At 46.9% G+C, this 10,676-nt stretch overlaps 1 protein-coding gene across 1 annotated transcript in view; it reads left to right on the forward strand.

Moving 5' to 3' along the window:
* Positions 1-4,732, forward strand: part of ATOX1 (antioxidant 1 copper chaperone) — a 50,670-nt gene extending 45,938 nt beyond the window's left edge. Inside the window, exon 4 of the mRNA XM_027545904.1 lies at positions 4,463-4,732. The gene's annotated coding sequence lies outside the window, so the exon portion shown is untranslated. The remainder of the gene's footprint in view (positions 1-4,462) is intronic.
* Positions 4,733-10,676: the final 5,944 nt, after the last annotated feature.

Genomic DNA, 10,676 nt, shown 5'->3' on the forward strand with positions numbered 1-10,676 from the left:
TTTCTCTGTGTTGCTTTTTCCTGCTGATTTCTCAGTGCATCTCTCTCTCTCTTTCCCTTTCTCTCTCTTCCTCTCACTCTTTCCTTATCTGCCTCATTCTATTTTTTGCTTCTCCTGTCAAAACCAGTTTGTTTTTTCTTAAGTTATAAACTTTCATAAAAATAAAAAATGGGCACATGTCAATGATTTATTTAACCTGTTCATGAGGGAATAGCAGGGTGGTAAAGCTGATTCCAGGAGAGTTCAAAGAGAGATCATGTCTACATGGGCACTGAAGGAAAGCTGGAGAGTCTGCTAGGTCATATACAAAACTGGTTAATGTCCTACAAGGCCTTAAAACTCCAGCCTCTGGGGTTCTTCCTTCAACTGGACAGAAATCTATGGATTAATATGTAACTTCAGAGCCAGGCCCCCTAATCAATAGTAAACAAGTCAAACAACAGTATATCTCCTAGAGAAGGTGGTCCCTGGATGGGTGTGTTAGTCCAGGCTTTAGTCTAACATCAAGAGGACATGCAGTCACCCTCTGGTCTTATTGCTGAGTTTTGGGTCGATTTCTCCACATTTGTTTCTCTATGGGTGCCTTTTCCCCTCTCTCCTCACTTCTGCTTCTCTCTTAATCATGGCATGCTCGGTCAATGTCTTTCTCTTCTCTGTCTGAGCCTGTTCCTCTGTCTTTCTTGGACTCTGTCCCTCTGTCTGGATCTCACAAACTCATCTTAATCGCCTTGACCTGGGAGTTAGCCACGTTGTGCCAGCAGCTGCACAGGAGTTGCAGGGAAGGGACAGAGCAGCCATGCCCCTGCCACTCTGTCTGAATTTCTCTTTAGCCTTGGAAGGACATCAGATGGAAATTCTGAGCCCCTGGAGCAGAGGAGCTGAGGGTGTGGGACGTGGCAGGAGAAGGGAGGGCTGGCCAGCTGCTGTGGGCTGGAGCGAGCTCCTGGCTTCAGCTGGCTGGGGCGGGGATGATTTCACACCACAAAAATGTCTGAATCAGGAGAATAATCCAACTTGGGATAAGGCTGGGAAGTGGGCCATTTAGTGGGGGAGGGCAGGGTGTGGAGATCTCGGTGTTGGGACCGGGGGCCAAGATGGGTGGCTGGCTCTGACTACTCATAGCTCTGGGGTGGGGCCCTTACGGTTCTGGGGTTTCAGGAAAGAAATGATTACTTCTCCCACATTGCAAGTCAAAGGGCAAAGTCTGGCCTCCTGAGAGATAGCAGGGCAGACTCAGGGTTGCCACCCTGGAGAATCACAAGGCTCCACTAGAAAACCTGAGAGGGGAGGGAGAGACACAGGAAACAGTAGAGAAAGAGAAGAGGAAACACTGAACTGAAAGTCTTCAAGGCCTTGAATTAAATGACATAGTGCTTTTCAAGAGTTATTTAGCTGCAGAACCCGATTAAAATATCCCAACAACAGCTGCCTTGGTGGGGGGGAGTGTCTAAGGAGAGAATCTGAGCCCCCTCACCTTGATCCTCATCCCCCACCATTTGGAAATTGTGACCTAACCCGACAGCCTCATTTTACAAATGAGCCAAATGCCCAGAGAAGGGAGATGACTTGCCTAAGTTATTTATGGAGTGAGGAACTCGGGCCCCTTGATGCCTGGTCCACTACTCTCTTCAAAAAGATGGGAAGGGACTACCTGGTGGTCCAGTGGCTAAGCCTCTGCACTCCCAAAGCAGGGGAATGGGATCCCACATGCTGCAGCCAAGACTTGGTGCAGCCAAATAAATAAAGAAAGAAAGAAATGAGAAGAACAGAAAAAGAAAGTCAGTTCAGTCACTCAGTTGTGTCCGACTCTTTGTGACCCCATGAACCGCAGCACGCCAGGCCTCCCTGTCCCTCACCAACTCCTGGAGTCCACCCAAACCCATGTCCATCGAGTCAGTGATACCATCCAACCATCTCATCTTCTGTCGTCCCCTTCCCCTCCTGCCCTCAATCTTTCCCAGCATCAGGGTCTTTTCAAATGAGTCAGGTCTTTGCATCAGGTGGCCAAAGAATGGGAGTTTCAGCTTCAACATCAGTCCTTCCAATGAACACCCAGGACTGATCTCCTTTAGGATGGACTGGTTGGATCTCCTTGAAGTCCAAGGGACTCTCAAGAGTCTTCTCCAACACCACAGTGCAAAAGCATCAATTCTTTGGCGCTCAGCTTTCTTCACAGTCCAACTCTCACATCCATACATGACCACTGGAAAAATCATAGCCAAGAAATGTCTCTGCTTTTTAATATGCTATCCGGGTTGGTCATAACTTTCCTTCCAAGGAGTAAGTGTCTTTTAATTTCATGGTTGCAGTCACCATCTGCAGTGATTTTGGAGCCCCCCAAAATAAAGTCATCCACTGTTTCCACTGTTTACCCATCTATTTCCCATGAAGTGATGGGATCAGATGCCATGATCTTAGTTTTCCAAATGTTGAGCTTTAAGCCAACTTTTTCACTCTCTTTCACTTTCATCAAGAGGCTCTTTAGTTCTTCTTCACTTTCTGCCATAAGGGTGGTGTCATCTGCATATCTGAGGTTATTAATATTTCTCCTGGCAACCTTGATTCCTCCAGCCCAGCGTTTCTCATGATGTACTCTGCATATGAATCAAATAAGCAGGGTGACAATATACAGCCTTGACGTACTCCTTTCCCTATTTGGAACCAGTCCGTTGTTCCATGTCCAGTTCTAACTGTTGCTTCTGACCTGCATATAGGTTTCTCAAGAGGCAGATCAGGTGGTCTGGTATTCCCATCTCTTTCAGAATTTTCCACAGTTGATTGTGATCCACACAGTCAAAGGCTTTGGCATAATCAATAAAGCAGAAATAGATATTCTTCTGTAACTCTCTTGCTTTTTCGATGATCCATCAGATGTTGGCAATTTGATCTCTGGTTCCTCTGTCTTTTCTAAAACCAGCTTGAACACCTGGAAGTTCATGGTTCATGTATTGCTGAAGCCTGGCTTGGAGAATTTTAAGCATTACTTTATTAGCATGTGAGATGAGTGCAATTGTGTGGTAGTTTGAACATTTTTTGGCATTGCCTTTCTTTGGGATTGGAAAGAAAACTGACCTCTTCCAGTCCTGTGGCTACTGCTGAGTTTTCCAAATTTGTTGGCATATTGAGTGCAGCACTTTCACAGCATCATCTTTCAGGATTTGAAATAGCTCAACTGGAATTCCATCACCTCCACTAGCTTTGTTCATAGTGATGCTTCCTAAGGCCCACTTGACTTCACATTCCAGGATGTCTGGCTCTAGGTGAGTGATCACACCATCGTGATTATCTTGGTCGTGAAGATCTTTTTTGTACAGTTCTTCTGTGTATTCTTGCCACCTCTTCTTAATATCTTCTTCTTCTGTTAGGTCCATACCATTTCTGTCCTTTATTGAGCCCATCTTTGCATGAAATGTTCCCTTGGTATCTCTGATTTTCTTGAAGTGATCTGTAGTCTTTTCGATTCTATTGTTTTCCTCTATTTCTTTGCATTGATCACTGAGGAAGGCTTTCTTATCTCTCCTTGCTATTCTTTGGAACTCTGCATTCAAATGGGTATATCTTTCTTTTTCTCCTTTGCTTTTTGCTTCCCTTCTTTTCACAGCTATTTGTAAGGCCTCCTCAGACAGCCATTTTGCTTTTTTGCATTCCTTTTTCTTGGGGATAGTCTTGATTCCTATCTCCTGTACAATGTCACGAACCTTCATCCATAGTTCATCAGGCACTCTGTCTATCAGATCTAGTCCCTTAAATCTATTTCTCACTCCACTGTATAGTCATAAGGGATTTGAAAAAGAAAGGGTTCAGATTAAAAAAAGGAAGATGGGAAATGAGAAGATGGAGAAGAGGAAGAGAAAAGCAGAGAGAAGGAAGCACAAGGCTAGGTCTCTCTAAAGTTTTCATAACCAGAAAGTAAGACATTGGTCTTTCTCCCAGAAGGATACAGAAGAGGGACCTTTGGGAAAGGTGAACCAGCCTCAGCTCCCATCAATAAAGCTGCCAGACTGGTGGCTGATAAGAGATACCTCCAGCAGATGGATTTTGTTTGAAGGAGAAAATATTTAAAAAGGGGGTAAGGGATCTGAGAATGGCAACCCACTCCAGTACTCTTGCCTGAGTCGGACATGACTGAGTGACTTCACTTCCATTTTTAATTTCATGCATTGGAGAAGGAAATGGCAACCCACTCCAGTGTTCTTGCCTGGAGAATCCCAGGGACGGGGGAGCCTGGTGGGCTGCCGTCTATGGGGTCGCACAGAGTCGGATACGACTGAAGTGACTTAGCAGCAGCAGCAAGGGATCTGAGAGTCTCTGGGTGGGGCATGTTCTCTCCAAGTTGACCAAGCCCCTCCCCCACCCCCGGCTAGATCCAGCACTTTGTCTAGAGGAACTTCTCAAACCTGTCACCTGCCTGCTCCCAAAGATGATGACCCTGTCTCCCTGGTAACACTGGTTTCTTCTCCAGGGATGTACCTGGCAGGTGGATGGAGCCCCTTCCTCATGGCTACCTACCTGGGGTGAAGAGACTTCAAGCTTCTGCGGAGTGGGTCTGACATTGTCCAGGGCTCACATTTGGCTCATGGAGCTCTTTCCTTTCCCACGGGGCTGGGTACAGCTTGTGAGTTTGTGATACTCTGTGTCTTGGGACAGATTGCTCTCGCTCTCTCTCTTTGCTCATTTTTTTCTTCACCGGTAAAGCCAGTGGGCTAAAAATAAACTCGTGCATTTCAATTTTTTTATTAAGTAATGAAATCTTAGGCAATAGCCTGATATGTCAGACAGGTAAAAGTAGTTCTGCTCTAGGTAACTAATAAGGACCCGCTGTGTAGCACAAGGAACTCTACTCAGTACTCTATAACGGCCTATATGGGAAAAGAATCTAAAAAAAAAAAAAAATGTACATATGTTTATATACAACTGATTCACTTTGCTGTACACCTAAAACCAACACAACACTGTAAATCAACTATACTCCAATAATTTTTTTTTTTAATGTAGTTCTGCTCTGGTCGAAGGCAGAAATGGACTGGGAATCTGGAGATCTGCCCTTTTGGCTTTCTTTCTGTCTCCTTAAGCCTCCTCTATGAAACTCCCATAGCAGCCTGTGTGAACGTCACTGGTGTGGAAAGTCTCGAAGATTCATTACAAGAAGCTGCTGTCTGAGAACTGAAGCCAGGAGTGGGGAGAGATGACCTACTGGATCAGCCCCAGAAGAGAGTGAGTCTGCCAGGCAATGGTGGGGGAAAAGAGACTTGGAGACAGGGGTAAGGGGTTAATTGGTAATTGGTTAATCCAGATCTCCTTTCTGTGTCCCCATCTCCTGAGACCCAGAAAAGAAGGATGGAGGCTCTAGGCTGTCCCCCAGGTCAGCTGAGTCACAGCACCGGTTGCCACGTCGCTGGGCTGGTGGGGCCGTCATTACCCCTGGGTCCACAGCTGCTAAAACTGAAGAGAGGCTTGGTTTTCTGGCCACGTCAGGGAACATGTAAGATCTGCCACGTTGCGGACTGGGTTATAGGGCTTTCCCCCTCCTTCAGAAAAGATTTCCAGGCGTGTGGGGTTTCAGGAGAAAATTGGTGCCTGCGTGTGAGTGTTCCCTGGACCCAGACCAACAGCTGGAGTGTTACAGAGCCAGGGATGGGAGGAGGCAGAACTAATCCATCGTCGAGCTCCTCCAACCCCACCCAGGGCTACGGGGAGATAGCTCAGTCCGGACGGAGCCTGGCACCTTCAGTCATGGATACAGGACCTCAAAGACAGAGTAAAAGTCTATGTACTCTGTACACGAATCTTTGACATTTAGAGAGAATTTGTCTACATTTCTGGGCTTCCCTGGTGGTTCAAATGGCAATGAATCCACCTGCAATGCAGGCGGATCAAACCTAGGTTTGATCCCTGGGTCAGGAAGATCCTGTGGAGAAGGAAATGGCCACCCAGTCCAGTATTCTTGCCTGGAGAATCCCATGGACAGAGGAGCCTGGCAGACCACAGGGTCACAGAGTTGGACACAATTGAGCAACTTGATGATGATGTGTCTATACCTCTAGCAGGAGACCTTTCCTCAGCATGCTTTAATAGAGCACTATGCCAAAGAATTCATGAGCTTGGGTCAAGCCCCGGGTCTACCATTCACTGGCCTCATGACCCAGAACAAGTTACTTCACCTTCCTGGACAAGGACATTGGATCCAACAGACATCCCTCAAAGGCATTTTCATGGAAACAGAGTTCTCTGGGACATATTCAGAAGTTCACTGAAAAGAGGGACACATAAAGGTTTTCCCTGGTCAGGGAAATAAGATCCTGAATGCCGAATGGTGCAGCCTAAACAAACAAACAAACAGACCAAAAAAGAGTTTCTTTCCTGCAGAACTTCTCAGAGGCTTTAACACTGTCTTGTGGCTCAGGAATAACCATGAGGAAGGTGGCTGATGCCACACTTCCCAAACTCACTTGAACCCAGGGTCCCCCTTTTTATCTGAGGACTAAGAGTATGTGGACATGCTTTGGGAAATTTTTAATGCTCTAATGATAAGATAGCTCACATTTTTTGATAGTGCAGGATATGAAACAGTGAGCCAAACACACTACATATATAATTTCATTTAATCCTTACAAGATCCTCATAAAGGCAGGGGACTGGGAAGGGGGTGGATTGTACCATTACATTTGAGTAAACTGAGGTTGGAGCTGAAATACTATGCCCCAAGTTTTATTGTTTGTTTGTTTTTTTTTCCTTAATTTTTGGCTGTACCTCGAAGTCTGCGGGATCTTAAATTCCCTGACCAGAGCTTGAAACTTCGCCCCCTGCAGTGGAAATGCAGAGTCTTAACCACTAGACCACCAGGGGAGTCCCTGCCCAGAATTTTAGAGTTAAGTCACTTGCCACAGGATCCAGGCCCAGAGATCTGACTCCAAAGTTGGGCCTTTCAACTCTGCTCTTGTTAACTCACTCTCTGAAACCTACTCTCTCTGAATCTAACACTGACTTTGTACTCAGGAGGGTCAGATGTATAATCATGCTTATTTAATAAGACAAGAAAATCGAGGTACAGAGAAAAGATACACCACTCGAGGATAGACTACAGGCAGGGTCCTACTAAAGGCAGAACCTAATTGCAACTCAAACACTGTTCATTGGTGGGGGGTGGTGGTTTGTGTCAACTCGAGAGAGTGCAGCCAACATATGATGAATGCTTTGCCACCTCAGTGGGGAAGGGGATGCCTCGGTAAGTTCTCCCTTGACCCCAGGTAGAGGCAGCTGGTTAGTAGAAAGATCCTCAGACCAGTTTGGAGTGGTCATTTCAGCTTCACTGGGCCATCTGGGTGACCATGAGCAGAACGTTCTGTCTGCTCAAGCCCTGAATGTGCTGAGTGAATCCTTACTTTTCTACCTGAGGGACTGACTGTGCTGCTCCCTAAGATATGGGAAGAAAAGTCCTTTATAAACTGTTGAGAGCTGATGGGGAATGTGAATTTGCTGGTGGGAGTGCTGAGAGTACAGCGGGTGCTGACATGAAATTCCACCCTCCTCTCCCTTTGGCCTTGCCCTGGTCATTCGCCACTCTGCCCAGGAGACCAACAACCAGAGAACAATGGGCTCTTTGTGCCCTTCAGCCAATGGGAGGCCCGCCCAGGGAAAGATACAGTAACAGGAAGACAGGCTGAGTCAGTCTCCCTCTGCCCGGGCTGTCTTAGTTTGGCAGGCTTGACCTTCAGCCAGATGCACAAATGGTGTGTGTCAGAGTTTTGATACATAATCTTAAGTCCAAAGGGATCAGGTAGCCCAGTCCCTGCCTCCAGAGACTTGGAGCAGCCAGAGTTGGCCTCCACTTGGGCCTGGAGACCAGGGCTCTAAGCCTAGCTTTCTATACTGTGATCTTGGGCTGTACAATCCTCCATTTCCCCAGCCATACAAGGAGGAGTAGGCCTGGATAGAGCTGAAGGGCTCTATCAGCTTTAAACTTTGAAAGACTAACAAAGATTCAGCCTGAGCTCAAAGGATGGGTGGGCTTGGGTCAGATAGGGGAAGGGAGGGAGCCTCACATGGCACAGGCAGGGTTGTGATTAGGGAAGCGACAGAGAGCTGGGGTCTGGAGTTAAGCTACTTGTGTAGATTTCTAGCTTTACAACAGTGGGACTTTGAGCAAGCTATTTAATTCTCTGAACCTTTCTTTCCTCATCTCTGGAATGGGAACAGTAATTGCACCTCCATGCATGCATGTTAAGTCACTTCAGTCGTTTCTGACTCTGCAAGCCCATGGACTATAGTCTGCTAGGATCCTCAGTCCATGAGATTCTCCAGGTAAGAATACTGGAGTGGGTTGTCTTTTCCTCCTCCAGGGGATCTTCCCAACCCAGGGACTGAACCCGAGTCTTCTGCATCTTCTACATTGGCAGGTGGGTTCTTTACCACTAATGCCACCTGGGAAGCAATTGTATCTCCCTATGGTAGACAAAATAATACCCACTCCCCTCCAGAAAGTCCATGTTCTTATTCCTGTAACTATAAACATGGCCAAAGGGACCAACTTTGCAGGTGAAGTTAGGCCTTGGAGATGGGAAGATTATCCTAGATTATCTGGGTGAGCTCAATGTAATCACAAGAGTCTCTATAAGAGGGAGGTGAGAGGGTCAAAGTCAGTAAAAGCAGATGCAACACAGGAAACAGAGGTTGGAAAGATGTGCTTGGAGGATGGAGAACAGGCCACAGGTGAAGCAAGGCAGCGGGCCTCTAGAAGCTGAAAAAGGCAAGGACACAGATTCTCCCCTCAGGCCTTCAGAAGGAACACAGCCCTGCCAAGACCTTGATTTTAGGACCTCTGATCTCCAGAAACGTAAAGTCACAAATGTGTGTTTTAAGTCCCCAAGTTTGGGATAATTTATTATAGCAATAATGGAAAACTAATATCCTAGCTAAGTGTGTATATTAAGGGAAGTTTAAAAGAGCTAATGAACATAAGTGTTTTGCCCAGTGTCTGCTGAGAAAGATTGGAAATTGTCATCTCTCTTTCTAGTTTACTCATAATTGTTCCAAGGGGAGCTGGTCTCCCCGAGGCCCTCAAGTTCCCACATACAAAACTTTTTTTTTTTTTGCTCGCACGGCCCACTCAGGATTTATGGCCTTGGAGCTCTGAACCACTGAGATGCTGACACTGCTTCTGATGTGAGGCCTGAGGGGACGTTTCTTGGCACTGCTTCTATTTACTTAACTTTCTGCTTGGTTGCCTTCCTTCTTGCTAGAAGTCAAATTGACAGTCTCCCCGTCTGTTTCCAGAGCTTGGACCTCTCGCTTCCTCTCTAGGTAGTTCTGCTCGTACCTGCTAACACTGGTGGCCCACCTGACTCCAGTTCAGCTCCCAGAGATGGTCCATCATGTGGTCCAGGCGACAGAAGCTCTGGAGTTACGAGCAGAAGGGTGAGCAGGCTCTCAGTGAGCCTGAGATTCGGTCTCTGAGCCAGGGCTCAGGAGACCTGGTTTGGAGTCCCATCTCCACTGAGGGACTGTGGCCTCAGTTTCTCTATATCTACAACCTAGGTTCTAATTCCCTATTTCCCCAATTCCTTCACAGGATGGCTCTGTCATTCACTGAGAAAGGAGATGAGGAACAGGGATGAAGCAGAGGAAGAGGAAGGAGAGGAGGATGAGGAAGGCCATGAGGAGAAGGGAAATCTCTGATCTATAATTTTAGCCACATTTTCAGTCACTTGAAGAAGTCAGGGTCTTGGCACTTATTCTCCCCTTGCCTGGAACACTCCTCCCCCAGCCCTTCTCACTGACTCATCATTCATTTTTTCCCCAAAATTGACCTCCTCCAAAGGCCTACCCTGACCACCCTATCAGTAAATAATTCTCCCATTACCTTCTCAAGTCATCCTGTTTAGTTCACTCATAGGACTGATCACAACCTGAAACTTTATTTATCACCTGCCTCTAGCTGTTAGAATGTAAAAGGCATGAAGACAGCCTTGGCCCTACTTATGGATACAGCCTCTGTGGAGTGGAATCCATGAATGAGTGATGGAGGCAGCTGACATTCTGGGAGGTATGGGAGCCTGGACACCGTGCACTTGTGGGCACTGTCCTGGAGTTCTAAAGCTGTGCTGGGTGCTATGTCAAGAAGGGAAGGATCAAGGGAGCAGGGGTGGTACCTAAAGGAGCACAGCGGGTGAGAAGCTGGACGGGGTGATGGGCAGCTGGTAGGGACCCCAAGGGGCTGACTTCTCATTCTGCAAGGTGAAAAGCTGATCCAATCTGATGTGGGGTCAGCAACACACCCGACTAGGGAGATGGGCACCCAGTGGTGGTACAGTCCAGAGCCCACAGACGGCAGAGATGGAGGGGAACTTAGGAGAAGTGGAGTGTAGTAGGTTAAGCACTTGGGCACTGGTGTCCCTTATACCTGGATTTGAATCTCTGATTCAATCATGTACTTGGTGCATGAGCTTGGGCAAATTATGGATCTGAAATTTCACTTTCCACATCTCTAAAATGGGGATAATAGTTCCTATCTCATAAAGGTTAGGTCAGAAAATATGCACCAAGCACTTAGCTCAGTGCTTGGCACATAGAAAGTGTTTAACAAATATTGGCTCTTATGACTACTATGGGGCTTCCCTGGTGGTTCAGACAGTAAAGAATCTGCCTGCAATGCAGGAGACCTGGGTTCAATCCCTGGG

Source organism: Bos indicus x Bos taurus, chromosome 7, assembly GCF_003369695.1.
Source record: "Bos indicus x Bos taurus breed Angus x Brahman F1 hybrid chromosome 7, Bos_hybrid_MaternalHap_v2.0, whole genome shotgun sequence".
Classification (NCBI taxonomy): domain Eukaryota; kingdom Metazoa; phylum Chordata; class Mammalia; order Artiodactyla; family Bovidae; genus Bos; species Bos indicus x Bos taurus.